Raw genomic sequence first — 19068 nt, 5'->3', positions numbered from 1 at the left:
TTTTTTATTTATAACCCTTTTCCTTTCTTCCATTCTCTTGCTGCTTTTCCTTCAATTGGTCATGTGATCAAAATGTAGATACTTGGCAACTGGCCTGTATTTATGATGGTTGCAGTGTCCCAGGGTCATGTGATTATTTTTAGTTATCTTTTGACAAGCAAAGTCAATGGGGAAGCCAGATTCATTTAACAACTGTGTTCCTAACTTAATAACTTAATTGATTCCTAACTTAATAACTTAAGTGATTCACTTAAGAACTGCAGCAAGAAAGGTCGTAAAATGGGTGTAACTCACTTAACAACTGCCTTGCTTAGCAACAGAAATGTTGGGCTCAGTCGTGGTTGTAAGTTGAGGACTACCTGTAGTTGTGGAATTCCTTTTGTTGGGTGGTTCTATCTTCTAGAGTCTACTCTAGAGTCTGATCCTGCATATCAGATATTTACATTATGATTCATAACATTAGCAAAATTACAGTTATGAAGTAGCAACGAAAATAATTTTATGGTTGGGGGTCACCACAACATGAAGAACTGTATTAAAGGGTCATGGCATTAGGAAGGTTGAGAACCACTGGTCTAAAGGTTAAAACACAAGGAAAGCAGAAGACTGTGAGTTCAAGTCCTGTCTTAGCCATGAAAGCCCAACCCAGGGGAGGGGAATTTTGCAGAGGAGAATGTATATGTATTCTCTAATTTTGTTCCTGAGAATAGTTTGAGTATGACAGAAAATTGTTTCTGTGTGTAGATAAGGATCAATTCACTTCGTAGTATAAGCCTAACTGGTTTATAGGCAGCAGGATTTAGAGGATTATATTTAGACAATTAAAATTGGCCAAATGGTGGTTGCAATAAAAGCCCCACTATTTTTTATTGTTCAGATCACAGTATGGATTACAAAAAGAGGTGGGACTTGCATTTTAATGCTCTGGCAGTCTAGCTGGATATTCCTCTATGCTCAATTCAGGCTTGTTTCCTTCAGTAAAATATAGCATGTACAGGAAAGTTGATCTACTTTACTAACAGGGGGAAAAAACCAGTCTTCTGCCTCCCTATACAACCTTATATCATGAAAGATATATTTTACTTTATTTTTTATCCTCCAGGGTTATAGCATCTCTCTTGCTCTTTGCTTTTAAGAGAGATTGCCTCTGATTAATTTGGCTATTACAAACTCCCTACTAGCTGGAATTTTATGCAAATCTGAATGTAGCTATCCATAGTAGTCTGCACTTCTCTAAATTTTGCAGTGCCGTTTTTAGCTAAAACCTCACTTAAGGTTCATTAGGAAAGCACGTTTATATGAAAGTTTAAAAATACATCTTTTGAGAGGAAATGCCTTTTTAAAATACTATTTAAATGTAAATGTTAACATATTCATTCAAAAATGCAGTAGAGGCATAAGGCATAAGATGAATAGGAAATTATATACATACACATATACATATACATAAACACACACACACACACACACACACACACACACACACACACACATCCTAAATGACTGTGAAAATCCGAATCCTGGCCATATCTGTTCAATAATATACAATCCTTGAACTCCGGGAAGAATATAAATCAGCTGTTTATTGTTAAAAAAATTTAAAACAATAAAAGCAACTATTTTTAATACTAAAATAAACTTAGCTTTCGCTGATCCACTGCCAGCGTCTTCAGAGTAAAGTGTTGGGGGTGGAGAGAACTCTTATAAGCCTTGCTAACCTAGTTTCTTACTCATTGACCATGTGATAGGGCCATTCGTCCTGACTGACCGTAATTGCCTTAATTGTCCCCTTGTTTGCACTCCAATTCCACAACTTCTCTCCCTCCCCTCCTTGTCCATCTTCTCCTTCCTGGTGTTCTTACCGTTGGTATGCCTTTTAGCCGCTCCCCCGCGCTCACTTTTGGCCGTGCATCCAGATCCGGTATCCCAGGTGCCCTTCCGCTGCTGTTCCCCTCTCTTCCATTCCATTTGTCTGCCCGTTGCTCCTGTCTTCTACTGGTTATCATCATGAATCCTATTCCCTCTAATTCCCGTCATGTCTGGGTGTGTGTGCATGCAGTCCTGCCCCGTCCCTTTGTCCCATCTGTCTGCAATCAGCTGGGCTGCCTGCCGGCTTGCCTCCAAACCCACCCCCTCCCATCCCCACCAACCCCACCCTTCCCAATCCACTACTGCTCCCCCTTTCTTACCCTGCTGATTCATCCGCTGTTTTTGCCTTTCACTGTCTGTCCCTCTGGGCCCTATTTCCTCTGATCTTTCTTCGTGTTTGGGTGTGTGCACATACAGCCACATCCTATCTTTCTGCCTTATCTGCCTGTGCTCAACCAGGCTGCCTGCTGCCTCACTCTCCTCCTTGTCTGTCTTGTCCTTCTTGGTGCCATTGCTGTTAATGTGCCCTCCATCTCTCTCCCCATGATCGTTTTGGGCCGTATGGCTGGGTCCGGTCTTATCGCTGCCTTATTCCTGCCGCTTCCCTCCTGATTTATATTCCTTCTGGAGTTCAAGGATTGTATATTATTGAATATATATATATATATATATATATATATATATATATATATATATATATATATATATATGTTTTCTGAGGTTTTCGCGGGTATTTGTATGTAGGTCTTTGGTTGTTCGGGTTTTCTCCCACGTAAAATTGGAAGTGTCTTGGCGACGTTTCGACGAAGTCCCATTCGTCATCTTCAGGCTGGTGTTTTCAGCTTCGTGCTTTGAGCAGCAATGCAGAATCATATGATTAGGTTTGTAATCTTATTTCTATGGAATCCATTGGATGTTAGTACATTGGTGAGAGTGTGTAGTTCAGGTTTTAGGTGTTGTTCGTCAGCTAAGCGTTTTGTTCTGGAGATGAGTGTCTTGGCTACAGAGTTGATCTCTGCTGGGTGGTGGTGTGAGAGAGCGTGCAGATAGCGGTTTGTGTGTGTTTTCTTCTGGTAGATGGTGAGAAATCCAATGGCTCCCTAGGACACACCATCTACCAGAAGAAAACACACACAAACCGCTATCTGCACGCTCTCTCACACCACCACCCAGCACAGATCAACTCTGTAGCCAAGACACTCATCTCCAGAACAAAACGCTTAGCTGACGAACAACACCTAAAACCCGAACTACACACTCTCACCAATGTACTAACATCCAATGGATTCCATAGAAATAAGATTACAAACCTAATCCAAAAAGAAACCCCCACTAAAATCCAAGACAAAGAACAAGAAAACGGCAAAGCCCTCCTCCCATACATAAAAGGCACCACAGACAGAATCAGTAAGATCCTCCATAAACACAACATCAAAACAGCATTCTGCACAAACAGAAAAATATCCACCATCCTTAGAAACCCCAAAGATAAAATTGAATTAGAAAATCAAGGAGTATACGAAATCCCATGCACCACTTGTCCCACCACATACATCGGACAAACCAACAGAAGAATAAGTGCACGCATTGAAGAACATAAGAACTCAGTCAAAAAAGAGGAACCAACATCTTCCCTGGTCCAACACCTTAAAGCCACAGGACATGAAATTGACTTTAAAAATACCAGAACCATTGCCAAAAGTGAACATTTTAATAACAGAATAATCAGAGAAGCCATCGAGATAGAAAAACGCCCACACAGCATGAACAAGCGAGATGATACCTCCCACCTACCAGCCATTTGGAAACCCGACCTTATTGACAAACGACTCCCTAACACAACAAATGATACCAGACCCACACTCACAAAAACCACACAGGAGGTCACCACCACACATCCACGCAAAAAACAAACCCAAAGCCACACCGATGACGAGGCACGACCACAAACCAGAAGCCAGACCACAGCTGCATCATTAGCCACTTTAAACCCCTCCAATCCATACATGAAGCAAACTGACACCCTCCATGAAGAGGAGGCACGACCACGAACGCGAAGCCAAAAAATAGCAAGGCAGCCCAAAATCTTAAACCCCTCTGCAACTCAGACTAACCTGAGCACAACCAAACAGAACACTCCCCCAGCCAATCAGAGCACAGCCAAGCCCCTAACCATTCAGAACACACCTCCACCCAATCAGAACACAGCCAAGCTCCCACCCAATCAGTTCATACCCCCACTGGCAGTTAAAAGGAAGAAACAGCTAAGACCACACATTGCTGCTCAAAGCACGAAGCTGAAAACACCAGCCTGAAGATGACGAATGGGACTTCGTCGAAACGTCGCCAAGACACTTCCAATTTTACGCGGGAGAAAACCCGAACAACCAAAGACCTACATATATATATATATATATATATATATATATATATATATATATATATATACACATACACACACACACACACACACACACACACACACACATATACACACACATATATACACACACACATATACACAGAGAGAGAGAGAGTTCAACATGAGCTCTTGTATAGATTACTGATGGAGGCAGAATCATATGCATACAGGGCTTTGGGGATTTGTTTATTAAATTGTGGAGGAAGAATATGAGTCTTTCTGATACATGATAGGAAAGTTCTAGAGGAATGTGAACATGATTTATTGGCATCTTGAGCTTTAACAAGCAGCAGAGGGCAGCATTAGACTTCATGTTTTATAGCGAGTGATAGTCTCATGAAAGGACTGCAGTTTATATCTGCTGTACCTGCTTGAGCTATTAAATTAGTGAAACTTGTAAATAGGTTTAGCTGTTGATGCTGTAATAAATTTCTCTAGCAGAAATAGCAATCTTATTACTCTGGAATGGTTCAAAAAAGAAAATAGTCCAGTTCTCAAGCAGAGAGAGGAGAGAAAAGAAAGACTGAAATAAGGTTTTGTAAAAGTTACTAAGCAGCTTTGGGTGGCAGACCTGTTTTCATGAACTCTTTCTTTAGTTTTCAGCCCACTGTAATCCTCTCATCACTGGTTTGTATTAAGAAAATAACTAATGAAATGAATTAATGGGGAATGGTAAAATAGCCCCAGATCCTTTTTATACCAAATTCTTCAAAAATAATTTTTGATCATATATTCATTAGGCTCACATTTGTCAAAAACATTTTTTCATGTAGGCATAATATACTGTAAATGGTAAATATTGTAAACCTTTGCAACAAGGAAGAAATTCAGCCATTCAGATTAAGAGAACTTAATCTCTTAGGGGGGTTGCATTTGCTATACAAGGGATAGGAATTTTGTATACAGGGGATTTTGAAACATTCTGGTTTGATACACCTTCAATTATAAATGATTTTTTTCTCTATCACCACCTCCCAGAAATAAAACAAAATTAAATTACCTACTGGCAAGAAGTAATTTATTAACCATCAATCATTTATCAAGTATTGCCTTGATTGACAGGTAGTTTTGACAGATGGCTAGATTAATGGGTTTAGCTACCTTTCAAACACCCTCTAGGCTTTCATTCTCACTTTGCATGTACCAGCCGGAAATGAGTTTGGTTAATCGAGATGAGATGACTTTGGTTCCCAGCTACTCACTTCCTCATCATTACATGCTTGATCAGGCAAAGATGGACCAGGTTTGGACAGGTTTTCTGCTTTGACTTCGCCAGTTTTATCATCTTTTAAACAAACAGTGAATCCTTCTCACTTACAATGGCCTACAGTTTGATCATTCTTTCCTTATGCCCTCCACATTAAAAAGAAATAATAATAAAGGCAGAAAGAGCAATCAGGCACTTTAAAGAACCCACCCATAGATATCATAGATGTCCACCCAAGAGAACATTTAATGGAGTCTTAGTTCCAGAACTAATCTTGATAGTATGTCATTTCTGGACTGTCTCTAGACAGCAAAAATTTGAAGATAGTTGAATGTCTTTCCAAAATGCAGAAGAAGGTGAGGGCACAACTCTCTCCTTATTTCAGGAGTGATAATGTCGTAAAAAAAATGTAAGAGATGTTTGGAAACCATCAGAATTTCCTAAATCAAGGAACCTTTCCTACTTAAAGCCTTGTAGGTTGTAAGTCTATGACAAAGAAGAATTTGTTACCACAGGCTTTCTGGACTGTGATTGTAAATGGGGTCAGAACCATCTGTATCTGTTTCCTCATCTCTGACCATTACTGTTGGCCAATTGAGAATCTAGCTGCTGTTAATTTATAATCAAAGAAATGTGCTCAAAGTCTTTTCTAGTCATAATCTGACCATTTTTGACCATACATTTAATGTTTGTTTAAAGGGGAAGCATATCTATAAATGTTTTTCCATGTAAACTATATTTTCTTTGATTTGCCCATTCTGCACTTACCACAGTGTACATTTTGCTGAATCATTTCTGAGAGAAGAGCTGAATAGGATTTTGGCTTGGCTGCACATTAATTTAACTCTGAATAACTGTAGAATTTACCTATAGAAGTAAGTGCATTTGTGGCATCATCTTTTTATCTTCCTCCGATATGGATTTTCTGGCAAGATTATCTTGCAGGCCAACACTCTGTTCCCCTCATTGTATCAGCCTGGAGGGACATGCAGCATATTGACATACACTTAAGAGTGTTGTAAAAATGTTTAAATGCTTTACTAAGGTGCAGAGAACAAAGAAATGGAAATTAATGGCTTATAATGCTACACAGTCCTATCAAATTAGTCTACTGATCTATAAGATTTAAATCTCTACCTGATAATCTAACCATCTAATTTTTGCCTCAGAGATACAATTAAAAAGGGAAATATAATGGGGATGTATGTTTATTTGCTGTAGTTATATACATTTACCCTGCCACAAGCCCAATACCATATATGGTCTGCCATTAAGCTAGGGGAGTGGTGGCGAACTTATGGCACGCATGCCAGAGGTGGGGCACAGAGCCCTCTCTGTGGGCATGTGTGCCGTTGCCCCATCCCCACCTCCCCCTGTGGCCCCCTCCTCACCAGCAGCGCCCCGGTGGAGATTCGCCCCCGGATGTGGCCCACACAGAGCAAAGACATGGCAGCCGGGCAGCAGGGACAAGACTCTGCCCTCATGCCCCATTGCGCACAATTGGTGCTGCAGGGCATGGGTGGAGGGTGTGGCCACCATGGTGCTGCTGGGCCATTGGGTGATGTGCTGCAGCAGGGCATGGAGGTGGTGGGTGGCCCTGTGGTGGGGTGGAGCGCACAGTGGGGGGGTTGAATGGGGGGCAGAGCGTGGATGTGGTGGAGATGGGGTGAGGCAGGGGGTGGGTTTTGGGCACTCGGTCTCTAAAATTTTCACCATCACTGAGCTAGGGGATAATCCCTGGAACCCCTTCAAAAATTGTCATTGCACAAATAATTTGTCATTCGGCAGAATGAATGGATAGCTGTCTGGATGAATGCGACTCTCAGTTGAAAAATGCTTTTGTCTCATGGCAGTATGAAATATGCAATATGGAGACTGAGGCACTATGCTAAAAGAAAATTCAGGTTTGTGTAGTGTATGTGAGATATTATTACTAGTAGGGCTTGAGCTTAAGCATTATGACAGTTTCAGTTGTATTGAAACAGAGTGGCTACAGACCGATATCTCTAAATATCTGATGGGTTTAGTTGCAAGTGGCATCATGACAATAATAATCTTGCATTATACGATGGCTTTATTCAAAAATATTTGATTACTGAAATCCCAGGGATTTACTTCAAATATATAAGGCATGTTGGTTAAATATTTTCTCCTGTCTCTTCTGCTTTATACTGAAATGTTTAATTGCTTTGAAACTGATGATATAGAAATGCAATATTGAAGGACAGTTGAGTCATCTTTTTATAGATATAATGAAAAATTCATTTCCTGCTCAAGAATATCAATTTCATGGTAACAGATAGATGAACTTTTCCCTGGCTTTTCAAAATTCAGAAGAACAAAAATTAAAATGGAACAGAAAGGCTAGTACAGGTTGATGTGCTTTTGCCAATGAATATTTTGGAAACAACATTGACTCGGTAAAAAGAATAGAGGAAAAAATAAGAACAGAGAGATGTCTCCAACTAGCCCAATAGTACATCTCGGCATAGGAGATACCTCATGTTGCAGGGAAGTTGGCATACATAATATTATTTTTAGTACATATCCTTTTCAAATTAAATTACAAGAAAGAAAAGGCAATCTCAATTACTTTCAACATAACATCTCTCCATAAACAAACAATCAGAAATTATCAAAATTCATTTGACAGTAATTTGGAGCTCTTTTCCATAATGCGAGTGATTATTTTCCCATTCTTGCCAACACCCAGATGTGCAGAAGCTCGAGTTCTAATTAAAGCAATGACTATGTTTCTCTTTTTTCTTTGCAGGTAAGTCAGGATTGGGCTATTTGGTGAAATGTGCAATTTGGGGATATAAGGAACCAAAGTAAGCCTTCATCAAGCTGTCACAGCCTGTTAACAAGGTCAGACTGTCGTCTTAAAGTTTGCTTTGCCTCAGCTATTTTAAGCAACTAAAATGCAGAATATGCCACCCGTCAAATTAACAATAATCAGTGCTGAAGCGTAAGATTAGCTGTGCTGCATTCAGTGGTGGATTGTATTCAATTGAATTTGTTTTCCAGATTGTTAAGAGATCTACTTGGAAAACCTGAATCAAAGCCTCACAGCACTATATCCAAATGCCTTACTTTTAATGTGCATATATGTACATGTATGTGCCTTATAAGGCTGATGATTTTATTTCTGATGTTCTTCCCTTATGTATTAGCTTTATTTTTTAAAAAAATGGCTCCTTCTAGCCTGCCATGCCCTAAGTTAACAGGCCATATGCTGAAAAGCTTACTTTGAAGGCCAGCTAAGAGTGGCTAGCTTCCTCAACTCATCAAGCCAAGAACATTGCTTCTCCTCTTAATCATTATTTGACTGCTGGGGAACAGGCATGCCTTGCGTCCTATTTAGCCATTCTGCTCTAAACAACTACTGCTGCCATGACCAAGTTCTGTCATGCATCTTGGCATCAAAATCAACCTCTTCGATTCATTGAATCAGTTGTCATATTTCCTTTTGCCATTGTGGTGCTAAATCTAATTTTATTCCAGGGTCCACACCTCTTACCTTTTTCTCCAGCCCAGCGAGGTACTTTGAGATAATTCCCAAGTAATAAAGTATACAGAATTGGACCTCATCTATGGGAGGGCAGAAGGAACTGACAGGACTTTGTAAAAGGAAGTGGCATCTTTGCCCCAATGAAAACTTAACTATTTCTTATATTCTGCTTAATTTTCTTTACGCATTACTCTTTCCAACAAATGAAACTGTGTTCTGATATTAATGGGTGACTTGATGTGGCTTAGATTGTATCTTTCCTTTGTCCAGGTGTGAACTGTTCTATAAGAAGGAGTTTCTGGAAGTTCCCTAAAGATGTATCAAGTATTTCCTTAGCTATTATGATTAAAAGATTATATATACTCTTTAAAACAATGACAGGTCAATTCTACATTCTGCACATGTAGAATGTAAACACACAGATAAATGTGTATAGATCTGAATTTTGTAGAAGTTTATTCTGTGTATTTCAACCTACCATCACTATCACTAATGCATCACTTTTGTCAATGGGCTAATCACTTATGCTAAGACAAAACTCTGATTTCTCAAATGAATGAAAATGTCACCCAATTATGTTGGATAAACTGTCTTTCTTGCTTTATAATACAGTGCTAGCAGAATTTTCACACATGCATTGGCATCTACGGGACTGTTTGTAAGCAAAGGGACAGAGAATATTTGCCACTTCTCTGCCCTTGTGCAAATATCACCATTTTCTCTTATTTTTTTCCTAACCAAGAACAGTAAGAGCCCTCTTGCAGACATCATACCCTCTTGCATTATGCCCTCTTACAGACAAAAAGCACACATGCATTCATGAGGAATTCCATGAGTCTAATTTTTCCAAGATTTTAATAATCATCAGAAAATAATGTTAAAAAATAATATGATGAAAGTATGTGTTAACTCGTTTGAACTCTGCAACACAACCAACTGTAAGACCATTAAAATTACGGCAGTAATTTGTGTCATTCCACATCCATTTCTGGGGATCAATTTAAAAACAATGACGCTGACTTTTTTTTTAAACAGCATAGAGTTTTTTGTACAATGGTTTTGCATAATAAGCTTAATTGCATTGGTAGTGTAACATCGCACTAGAAGAAGACCAATTGCATTAAATCACTTAATTGTTGAGAAGTGAATGAAACCCAAACAATATTAGCCTTCTATACTAAAAAGAGTTCTGACATGCAAAAATGTCTTCTATTTCCTGTAGGAAAGGACAATGCTTTTCCATGAGTGGGAATTGGGGGTGTGTGTGTGTGTGTGGATGGGAAGGAGGCAACCGTGGCATAGCTTAGAATAATTGTGCTTACATTATTGTTACATATGGATCAAGAAGCAGGAATAATCACTGCAGTCAGGCTTATACTCTTGGGAATAGAAGAAATAGAGATGAACCAAGTGATTCAAAATAGAAGTGAATTTGTTTCCTAATTGAAATTGCACACCTGATGTGATGATCCAACTTATTGGCCAACTCTTCCTGTCAGTGTCATAAATTTTATCATATCTCTTGAACTCTTCAGCATTTCCAAATATGGAAGTGAAACTGAAATACTGTACATTGCCTATAACTGTGCCAGACACGCAGGAAAGCTGTCATGCAAGCAAAGTGCTGCAAGGCTCTTGTCATTTGATTTGCTACTGTAAAGGAAGCTTCCACTTTGATCTTGTGGATTTGTTTCAGTGAGGTAATTCTGTTAAACCTTTGCTGAGGCAAAGTACTTCTTTGAAACCTTGCACAACACTACGGATTGAATCAGAGCTCTCAGATTTAAAGGTAGACAACTGATACCTGGCAGTTCACAGAGATTACCTAATAACACTCCACTCCAAACAAGAGCACTGACATGACTTTGGCATCAAATTGGCCCATGTGGTGTCACAAGGCTTCCCTAGGTTCTAGGCCATGCTATGAGAAGCAAAGCTTGTGATGGAGTGAGAGAGCCAAGTTTGATTGACCAGGTCACCAATGCCAGCTGCACAATGCTTGATGCTGACAAAATCAAAGTGCTAAAAATAAGCACAGGATCCATTTGAAAATATGGCTTTGGGGAAAATAGAATATGGGTCTTGATGTTCCATCCAAAATAGGAGGGGAAGGAATTCTGAAAGTGAAACTGAAACTGAAAGGTCAGATTCAGAAGAAATCTGGAATTAAGACTGAAGGAAACATGGATGAAAACTATTCCTTCTCTATTACTGAAGGCTTATGGAATTGGTGAAGTCAAAAAGGAGACCTGAAGAGTGCATGAGATACTAAATCCCTTTCTATCAGTCATCATTTTGGGTTCAGTCATTAGTAACTGAAAGGAGAAACACATATAGAGCAGACTTCCCCACCCTGGTAGTCCTTTTGGCTGATTGGCAGTCCTGAAAACTGCACTCAGCATATCTGAAGAGTACTAGTTGACAAAACCTGTGCAGCATGAGGCTATGAATAGCAAATATTATTTCCTGATGGCAGGAACAAAAAGTCATATTGGTGTGAGCTAATATTCACTAGTTATTAATACAGCTGTCGGGTAAACATACTGAGTGTTAAAACTGTGCCAGCCCTATTTGTCTTAATGAGGAGTTATTAATTCTTCACACAACTGTGGCTGCTACATTTATCCCTTCACCCGTAAAATTGGAGGGGATTATCAGCGACATGGGAACAGAGAATGAGAGAGGAGAAATTATCATTCAGGGTGACAAGTTGTTTTTGTCTACCCAACACTTCTATGCCAACATAATAGCAAAAGTATGACAAAACAGCAGATAGTGTTGGGAAAATGGCTTGATAGATCACCCATCTGCTTTACATTCAGTTTTAAAGTTGTTAGTGTGAAGAAGAAAATACTGGGGAGGGAAAAATCATGCATATTAATCTAGCAGCTAGGAAGGAATGTTTCATCAGCTGGGTTCTTCTGAGAAATGATAAAATCTCTTATTTAAATACTTAATAAGCAATTGCTGTTGGAAGGAGAGACATCTTCTAAAACAGGCATGTCAAACTGCCGGCCTGTAGGCTGGATGCATCATATTGAAACCGCGCCCATCCCATTGCCAGCAATGGGGGAAAAGTTGTGATATGTCACATGACGTCGCAAGTTTGACATGCCTCTTTAAAAGGGTTAAAAGGACAGCTATCTTTCTAAGACCTTAATTTTTCTTCCCAAATATGATCTTGAATTCTTATTATGAAAGGAACAATGTATCTGCAAAAAACAATAAATTTGGGCCTGTATCATATATTAAGTATAAATACGCCATAAATAATACAATTTTGCCCTTGCTGCACAACTAATTGCCCTAGCAACATTCCCTCTAATTGTTTCCAAAGCAGGAGCTTGTTTTGTAGCTCATGGAAAAATATTAATATCCCTAAAACAATCGAAACAAAGATCATGACCTACTTATAAAAAAACCTATTTCTACTTCTTGATTTTTTTTCATAGTTATTCTTCAATTAGTTATCTATTTCTATTTCTTTCTTGTTACTCTGAGAATACCCCTATCTTATTATAATATAGTTTTGCCTTCCTTTGCACCCCTATCTTTCCTGTTGAAATTCACTATGACAAGAATGAGGACAAGTAGTCCTCAAATTATGACAGTAACTGAGTAATTGCAGTCATAAATGGTCGTCGTCTTAACTCAAGACATCACATGACTTAATTTGATATTTTGACTTTTTTAAAGGTGGTTGTTAAGCATACACCATGGTTGTGTTTTTCCCAATGGGAAAAAATAGTTATTTGCCAGAAACCAGAAGCAAGTGCCAGAAATCAGCAAAAAAAATTTTGCAAATTGTGGTTATATGTCGCTACAAACAGCTATAAAGTTGAGTCAATTGCCAAGCACGCAAAATGTGATCATATAATCATGGTATGTGTGTGTGTGTATGCGTGCAGCCTTTATAACTTCAAAAAAGATCCTCTGGACTATTGTTCATAATTTTGAACAGTTGTTAAGTGACCAGTCATAAGTCAAGGACAATCTGTAACTATTTACCCCCTCGAAAGAAGCAAACGTTTTAAAAAATGATCAAAATGGTACCATAATTGTAATTCAGTATTGATGAACTTTGTGTGCAACTGCTGCAATTTTGAAGGTAGTTAAAAAAAAAATCTACTGGCAAATGTGAGCAGGAATATGATACTTAGAATTCCAGTTCAATATGGTTGGAGGACTAGCAAAGGAAGTGGTCCTTTTAAAATACAGAACATCAGTTAATATTTTATAATAGTAGCTAGTAGTTTATAACTGCTAAGGTCAACTGACTGTCTGAGTTAAGATAATGGCATATAATTAGCCTTTTTTAGCATTCTGCCCTGCTGGAAAGATAGATACTCAGTTGTATTTGTTTGGCTCATATCTGCAGAAACCTCTTTTATGGTTTATTTATTGTAACATGGAATCTAAGGTCCCTAACTCCTTTAGGCTAAGGACAGGATGAAATGTGGTGATATCCTGGAACTTACAAAAGATCAAGTCTTTGAAGTCCCAGAGATGGTTGAGGAGAAAAATCTCCTCAAGTCCATCAAACAAAAAAACAAAACCCTGAATTATTTGGGATATATATACAAATGCAATCTTACTCAAAAGATCTTGCTAAAGGGTAGGAAGCGGAAGGAAAAAAGAAGCAGAGGTTGGTAATGAGATACTTGGAGTTGCATAACTGGACTGGTCTAAATCATGACCAGCAAGGTTCTACATTTAGGCAAGAAAAAACAAATGCACAGGTATAGTATAGGGGGTACCTTGCTCAATAGTAGTAACTGTGAGAGGGACCCCGGAGTCTTAGTGGACAATCACTTAAATATGAGCCAGCAGTGTGCTGCAGCTGCCAAAAAGGCCAACACAGTGCTAGGCTGCATTAACAGAGGGATAGAATCAAGATCACGTGAAGTATTAATACCACTTTACAATGCCATAGCAAGGCCACATTTGGAATATGCATCCAGTTTTGGTCACCGCGATGCAAAAAAGATGCTGAGACTCTAGAAAGAGTACAGAGAAGAGCAAAAAAGATGATTAGGGGACTGGAGGCTAAAGCATATAAGGAATGGCTGCTGGAATTGGGTATGTCTAGTTTAATGAAGAGAAGGACGAGGGGGGACATGATAGCCATGTTCCAATATCTCAGGGGCTGCCACAAAGAGAGGGAGTCAAGCTATTTTCCAAGGCACCTGAAAGCAGGACAAGAAGCAACGGGTGGAAACTAAGCAAGAAGAGAAGCAACCTAGAACTAAGGAGAAACTTCCTGACAGTTAGAATAATTAACCAGTGGAACAACCTGCCTCCAGAAGCAGTGAATACTGTAACACTGGAAGTTTTCAAGAAGAGACTGGACAGGCATTTGTCTGAAATGGTATAGGGTTTCCTGCTTGAGCAGGGGGTTGGACTAGATGACCTCCAAGGTCCCTTCCAATTTTACTATGATGATGATGATAATGATGATGATGATGATAATGATGATAATGATGATGATGAATGTACAAAAGTGGAGCAGAGATGGATACAGTGGAGACACATGGACATCAGCTTCCTGAAGGAATAGAATAGAATAGAATAGAATAGAATAGAACTGGAAGGGACCTTGGAGGTCTTCTAGTCCAGCAGGAGAAACTATACCAGTGATGGCGAACCTTTTAGAGACCGAGTGCCCAAACCCCAACCCAAAACCCACTTATTTATCGCAAAGTGCCAGGGCCACATCAGCATTGTGGTGCCCTCGGGGGGGGGGCATGGGGTGTGGCCACTGGGTGGGCGTGGCTGCTGTTGTCACAGCAGACTGGGTGGGCGTGGCTGGGGTGGGCATGGCCAACTCGATGTTGCTCATAAGGGGATGCCTGTGGTAGCCGGGCAGGGTTGGGGGAGATTCAGGGGGTCTCTGGCGGGTGGGGCAGTGGGCAGGAGGCCCAGCGTAGATGGGCGAGGCATGCAATCCTAGCTGGGACTGGGGGGGGCCATGGCGCCGATGGGGATCTGGCTTTCCGTGCTCGGGGTGACCTTTGGCTTGCTGGGCATGGGCATGCTCTACCACCTGTACTCGAGCTTGCTAGCTGGCCGCTTCGCCTCCTTTGTGCTGGGTGGGGCTGCTGCTCCAAGCGGTGTTGGCAGCCTAATGGACCTGCGCAAGCAGCTGGTGGTGGCGCGCATGCCCACAGAAGGGGCTCTGAGTGGGCGTGGCTGGGGTGGGCATGGCCACCTCGATGTTGCTCATGGGGAGACGCCTGTGCCATAGGTTCACCACCACTGACTTATACCATTTCAGACAAGTGACTGCCTAGTCTCTTCTTAAAAATCTCCAGTGATGGAGCGCCCATGATTTCTGAAGGCAAGCTCTTCCACTGGTTAATTGTCCTCATTGTTAGGAAGTTTTTCCTTAATTCCAGGTTGTTCCTCTCTTTGGTCAGTTTCCAACCATTGTTTCTTGTCTTGCCCTCTGGTGCTTTGGAGAATAGTTTGATGCCCTTTTCTTTATGGCAGCCCCTCAGATACTGGAATACTGCTATTGTGTCGCCCATTTCTTCTTTTCTTTAGACTAGCCAAACCCAAGTCTTGCAGCCGTTCTTCATATGTTTTAGTCTCCAGGCCTTTGATCATTTTAGTTGCTCTTCTCTGAACTTTTTCCAAGGTCTCAATATCTTTTTTGTAGTATGGTGACCAAAACTGGCTACAATATTCCAGGTGTGGTCTTACTAGGGTTTTATAAAATGGTACTAATACCTCACGTGATCTTGATTCTATGCCTCTGTTTATACAATTAGCTGATTAGCTTTTTTGGCTGCTGCACACTGCTGGTTCATAGTCAGAAGACACTGGAAACCTAACTGGTCACACTGATCTTATTTGCTTCCCAGGGCCACAGGAAATGTGATAAAAAGCGAATTTGTATTTTCAGGTAAGTTTTAGAGGCAAAGTGGTGTCTCAAATTTTTCAAACCCTCTAAAATTGATCATTTATATTTGGAAAAGCAGAGCTTCGAACAGAGTATTGACGCTGTGTATCCTTTTAATTCTTTACAAAGCTTACTGTGTTTATTATCTTACATTTCAAAAACTGGCTGATAATTATATATTTCATCCACCATTGTTAATCTCTGTACATAGCTAACTTTATCTTCTAGGTGTAATCCTGTGACACCAGGGGTTTCATATGACTTCAGTCCCCCCCCCCCATCTGTGCTGGAAGTTTTTCAGAAAGGAACATTTGGCTTTCTGAACTTTTATTTGCTTGCTTGTTTTAAGTCCCAGAGCAAAAAGAACATTTCCATTTGATAACCTCAAGAAGCTTTGCTTATAATTCATTTCAGAGAAAGCTGCTCTCAAGAAAAAAGAGAGAATGAGCAAGTAAGTAAGTAAGTAAGTAAGAGAGATCGATTTAGGCTCATCAGACAAACTGTCAAGCTCTTGTCAAATCTAGCTTGTCAAAAGACCCTGCTGCATCTTCATTCATTTGTTCCATGCTACTTAAAGTGAATATGATTCTCACTATACTGAAGAACATTTTCTGGTTTCTCTTTTTTAAATTAATTTCCTTGCAAGAGAGCTCTACACGGACTTATTAGATTAGAAAAGAAACAGGTTAATAATTGCTATCTGGTATGCTATTAATGTTTCCTATTAAGAAACATGGAATTTCCAATAGACTGGAAGAACATGAATACGAATTGTAGAATATATTCAACAAAGCACTGTGATGTGTTTTAAAATCCATATATAAACTTCTAATATTACAGGAATAGTTTCATTCCTTTCCAGCTGTACCCTAAAATAGACTTCATGGGTCTTATACACAGCTAGTCATATTAAGATTATTGTGTGAGATTGCAGTTTACACATGCATATCTGGGGAAGGAGAAACATATTAAAATCAGTGAAACTTTTGTAGAAACTATGATACCATTGCAATAGAATTTAAACTACTGGTCTCATAGTGCAATACAGTTGACACTAATAGAAAGAACATTGAATATAGAACATAGGGCTGGGAGGAACCTCTGAGGTCTTGTAGTCCAACCCCTTGCTCAAGGCAAGAGTCTTATATCATCCCAGTTACACGATTGTCCAGTCTATTTTTGAAAACCTCCAATAATGGAGCTCCCACAACTCCAAGAGGTAAGCTATTCCACTGATTGATTCTTCTCATGGCATAAAATGTCTTCTTATTTCTAGACTGGATCTCTCTTTAACAAGATTCCACTCATACTTTTTGTCTTGCCTCTGGTGCTTTGGAGAAAATGTTGATCTCCTATTCTCTGTGACAGTCCCTCAAGTACTGCTTTCATGTTCCCACCCCACCCCCAATCCTTCTCGTCGATACACTAGACATCGCTAGACCTCTCAACCATTCATCATACAATTTGATATCCAGACCCTTTACCATCTTTGTTGCTCTTCTCTGCACATTTTCCAGGGTCTCAACATCTTTTTTGTATCATGATGACCAGAACTGGGTACAGTTTGGTCTCACCAGTGTGGTATAAAGCAGTACTACCACTTTCCGTAATCCTGATCATATTCCTCTATTAATGCAACCCAGGATTGCATTGGTTTTTTTGGCAGCTGCAGCACAATGCTGATTCATACTTAAGTGGTACTCCACTAGGACACATAGATCCCTCTCACAGTTACTGCTGTTGTGCCAAGTACCATCTATTCTTTACCTCTATGTTTAATTTTTCCCAGCAAAGTGCAAGACTTTACTACATCTTGTTATATAGAGCCCAGTCTTCAAATTTGTCAAGATCCTTCTTAATTTTGTGTTAACAGTTCTCCCAGCTTGGTAAATATGATGATTCTCCTTCTATCATCTCATTTATGAAAATACTGAAGAGTATTGGACCCAAGCCAGAATCTCGAGGTACCCCACTGCATGCTACTCTCTATGTATATGTAGTCTGATTTGTCAGCCAACTACAAACCTATCTGGTGTTGCATGTTGCCAGCAGAAATGAGCTGCAGATTACTATGGAACTAGTACTTCCTGCCCCAGTTTTTGTTTTCTCATTCCTCAGAGACAGATCTTTATACTATATTTGTAGGCATTTGCAGTTCCATTGAAGACTACATGCTTGGGTACAGTTTGTCAGACAATTTCGATTCCATGTGATGATGGAACTGTCTATACCACATTTAGACACATGATACGTGTCTATCATACCAAGAATTAGGTTGTGTTCTACTTTGTCAAATGCCTTACTGAAATCCAAGTATATTGTGTCTATAGCATTTTGCTGGTTCACTAATTTAGTCACTTTATAAAAAAAAAAAGCAATAAAGTTTGTCTGGCATGATCTGTTTTTAGCAAACCTATGCTGGCTTCTAGTAATCACCTTGTTCATTTCTAGGCACTCACAATGCTTTGCTTAATTATCTTTTCCAGGATTTTCCCAGGTATTGATGTCAAGCTATTGATTGGCCCATAGTTTCCTGGATCCAATTTCCCCTTTTTGTAGATTTGAACCTTATCAGCAGTAGGTATGTTATCAGCCTTATCAAGAGCTGTTACAGATTGAACATGGGACATTTATATATTTCAATTCTGCCAATGACCTGTGGGTATAAAATTTTGACAGGTGCATATGAAGTACATAATGCTGAAAAATTATTTCTTTATTGAAATGAGTCATTTCTTGTGAGATGGGCAGCCATATAAATTTAATAAATAAATAAATTTTAATGTGGGATCCATTTTCTGTTTTCGCAACATAATATGCAGCTGGAATGTGATATATCACATTGTTAACCTATAAAACAGCTTTCAATAGCTATTGAATAGCTATTACCATGAGATTTAGTACATGAAGTAAACCAAATTAAAATATAAGTCATAAAGAAGAGAGTTGCACCATAAAAGCATATGTATACTAGATGCACTTTACATGTAAACTCTGAATCTGAACACTAGTTAGTTGGTAGGCCTGTTTGAATTGGATCTGTTCTGATTACTTGAATGAATTAACTTTCAAATACATTCAATCTGTATACATTCAATGTATTTTATTTGAATATTTAAATTAATCTGAGCATCTGAATCACTTTGAAATTGAGCCAA

At 39.5% G+C, this 19068-nt stretch overlaps 1 protein-coding gene across 6 annotated transcripts in view; it reads left to right on the top strand.

The window, feature by feature from the left end:
- Positions 1–19068, top strand: part of KCNIP1 (potassium voltage-gated channel interacting protein 1) — a 604539-nt gene that overhangs the window by 390295 nt on the left and 195176 nt on the right. Inside the window, exons 1-3 of one of the 6 annotated variants that reach the window (XM_039353126.1) lie at positions 15858–15913; positions 17784–17874; positions 18397–18491. The exons of 4 other annotated variants lie outside the window; for them this stretch is intronic. The gene's annotated coding sequence lies outside the window, so the exon portion shown is untranslated. Of the gene's footprint in view, positions 1–15857; positions 15914–17783; positions 17875–18396; positions 18492–19068 lie in introns of those variants that run through there. One more of the 6 variants, XM_039353134.1, reaches the window with a different exon arrangement.

The sequence above is a fragment of the Crotalus tigris genome, unplaced genomic scaffold (assembly GCF_016545835.1).
Source record: "Crotalus tigris isolate CLP2741 ecotype Arizona unplaced genomic scaffold, ASM1654583v1 scf7180000017568.12009008, whole genome shotgun sequence".
NCBI classification, from domain to species: domain Eukaryota; kingdom Metazoa; phylum Chordata; class Lepidosauria; order Squamata; family Viperidae; genus Crotalus; species Crotalus tigris.
Note: the sequence above shows the minus strand (reverse complement) of the source record. Positions and strands in the feature narration are given on the sequence as shown.